General features: G+C 52.7%; 1 protein-coding gene across 7 annotated transcripts in view; it reads right to left on the bottom strand.

Annotated features, from left to right (window-relative positions):
* LOC111528907 (zinc finger protein 665) overlaps positions 1-2,023 on the bottom strand; it is a 262,870-nt gene extending 260,847 nt beyond the window's left edge. For 2 of the 7 annotated variants that reach the window (XM_023195772.1, XM_023195771.1), the window contains exon 1: positions 1,916-2,021. The gene's annotated coding sequence lies outside the window, so the exon portion shown is untranslated. Of the gene's footprint in view, positions 1-1,915 lie in introns of all 7 variants that reach the window. The other 5 variants (XR_002727195.3, XR_003307052.2, XM_023195769.3 and 2 more) reach the window with 5 other exon arrangements.
* Positions 2,024-2,632: the final 609 nt, after the last annotated feature.

Below are 2,632 nucleotides of genomic sequence, written 5' to 3'. Positions count from 1 at the left end.
GAGTGAGACTGTCTCAAAAAAAAAAAAAAAAAAAAAAAAAATAGAAGCTGACCTCTGATGCCAGGAATTATAAAATGCACATGTCTTACAGACAGGGCTTTTGCAATTCTCACCAGCATCTCCACAAAATACAAACATATAAAATTTGTTAGATTATTAGGGGCCGGGCACAGTAGCTCACGCCTGTAATCCCAGCACTTCGGGAGGCTGAGGTGGGTGGATCACCTGAGGTCAGGAGTTCAAGACCAGCCTGGTCAACATAGTGAAACCCCATCTCTACTAAAAATACAAAAGTTAGCCAGGTGTGGTGGTGCATGCCTGTAATCCCAGCTACTCGGGAGGCTGAGGCACGAGAATCACTTGAACACGGGAGGCGGAGTTACAGTGAGCTGAGATCATGCCATTGCACTCCAGCCTGGGCAATAGAGACTCTGTCTCAAGAAAAAAAAAAAAAATTGTTAGACTATGGACACAGAAATCAATATATCACGATGTAATTATCCACACCCAATGAAACCACCACGCGTCTGGGCCAAAGGCCCCCTCTTTCTTCCTTCCTGTGTGTTTCCTCCCTCAATGTGTACATCTCTCATTCTCTTCTTCTCTCTCTGGCTTTTTTTCTTGTCTGTGTTTCAGCCTGGGTCGCTGCTCCTCATTTTGAGCCCTTCTCCTCTCCTGCTGTTTCTCCTTCCCTCTATTCCTTCTCTTCCACCTGTTCTGCTCTATTCTTGCAACTTGTTTCACTTCTTATTCCTCTTTCACCCCAATCTTTTGGTTGTCCTCAATCTCCATATGTTTTTGCCTCTTTCTTCCCTTATCTCTGCTCTCTCTGTTAAATCCCCTCTTCCCTGTCTCACTTCCTTGTCCCCACTCTCTGGCACCCCCAGATCCCAGGTCTCCCCCTGCTGTGGTTCTCCCTCTGCTCTCCTTGTCACCGGGTGCCCCCTCTTGCTGTCCCAGCACCACGCTGCTGTCTGTTCTGGCTCCAAATCCCCCCTTCTCTCCCCCACTCTCTGTCGGAGGAGCTGCCCCTCTCCCTACCTTGCTGTCCTTCATCTCTCTAGATATCGAGCTTTTCTCTACATTTCTCCAGTTGTTTCTCCATGCTGTTACTTTCTCAGCGACTTCTTTCACCCTTACTGTCTCTGCAAATCCCGACCCATCCTCTACTTTGCCATGTTTATTGGTTTCCCTCATTCTTTCCTCTGTCTCCGTTTCTCTGCTTTTGTCTCAGCCCCTTTCTCTATCTCCTGATCCCCTTGGCCCACACATTCACAGGAGGGTTTGGAGTAAGACGCCCGCATCCTGGAGGAGCGCATTTTCCAGCGGGTGGAGCTGGGCAGGCAAGAACACCGGGTGTCACAGGACAAGCCCCGGGCACCTCCCCAACGCGGGCTCAGGGGAAGCGGTGACTGCGAAGGGCAGGCCTGGGGAGTAGCAGGGCCCGGCATGAGGAGGAGGGAGGTGGGGGCCGACGGCGCCTTAGGAGAGGGGTAGGGTCTGCAGGATCCCAGAACCAGGCAGAAGACGCGGCCTCCCCGGGACTGGGGCTGCGGCCCTGCGCTCCAGTAGCCGACTAGGGCGAGGTTAGGGGACGGCAAAATCCTGCACCCACTTCGCGGATGAGGACTTCACAGAGGGCAGGGGTAGAGGTCAGCAAAGGGTTTTAAGCAGGAAACGGCGCAGGAAAGGTGTCTGCATGGTCTGAAAGCCGAAATACCGCAGGCAAGGGCCAGCCTGTGTGATTTTAACCCAAAGCGATGCGACCCCCAGAGTCTCGCGACAACGTCTGAATTTACTCGGAATGGAGGGACCCGTGCGGGGACTTCAAGGGCTATAGGAACCCCCGGACATCCTGTACGGAAATGCAGGGGACTCCGAAACGCAGGTTTAATCTAGATAGAAGGAAACTCACGCGGCGAGGAACAGCCTTCACTCCAAGAGATCTGCTTCCGGGTTTGCAAGAAACTGCCCGCGCAGTAAACGGCGCCGGCGGCTGGGGGCGGGGCCTGGGCGGACCAGGGCAAAGGGGCGGGTTGCGGGGGGAAAGGCCAGGGGTCGGGAGTGACTGAGAGCATAGGGTGGGCGGGGCAGGGGCAGGGGCGGGGCCTGAACACGGGAGGCGGAGGTTGCAATGAGCCGAGATCGCGCCATTGCACTCCAGCCTGGGTGACAGAGTGAGACTTCGTCTCACCAAAACAAACAAACAAAAACAAACAAAACCACTTAGCCTATCTAAAAGTGTAACCAATGACCAGTAATATAAGCAATCATGCATATGTAATGAAGGCTCCATAACAACCCAAAAGGAGAGGCTTCAGAGGAGCTTCTGGAGAGGTGAACACACTTGGAGGCTCCTGCAGTATGGTGCACCCAGGGAGAGCACCAAGGCTCAAGGCCCCTTCTCCCATGCCTCACCTCACTGATCCCTTCCATCTGGCTGTTCATCTGTCAACTCTGTAATATCCTTTATAATAGGTAAAGTGTTTACACTATGTAAAGTGTTTCCCTGTATTTTGTGAGCCACTCTAGCAAATTCGTTGTGAAGGGGTGGCCTGCCCCTCCACACCTGTGGGTGCTTCTCGTTAGGTGGAACGAGAGACTTGAGAAAAGAAATAAGACACAGAGACAA

This window comes from Piliocolobus tephrosceles, chromosome 21, assembly GCF_002776525.5.
Source record: "Piliocolobus tephrosceles isolate RC106 chromosome 21, ASM277652v3, whole genome shotgun sequence".
Lineage (NCBI taxonomy): Eukaryota > Metazoa > Chordata > Mammalia > Primates > Cercopithecidae > Piliocolobus > Piliocolobus tephrosceles.
The sequence above is the reverse complement of the archived record's forward strand: the minus strand, read 5'-3'. Positions and strand labels throughout refer to the sequence as shown.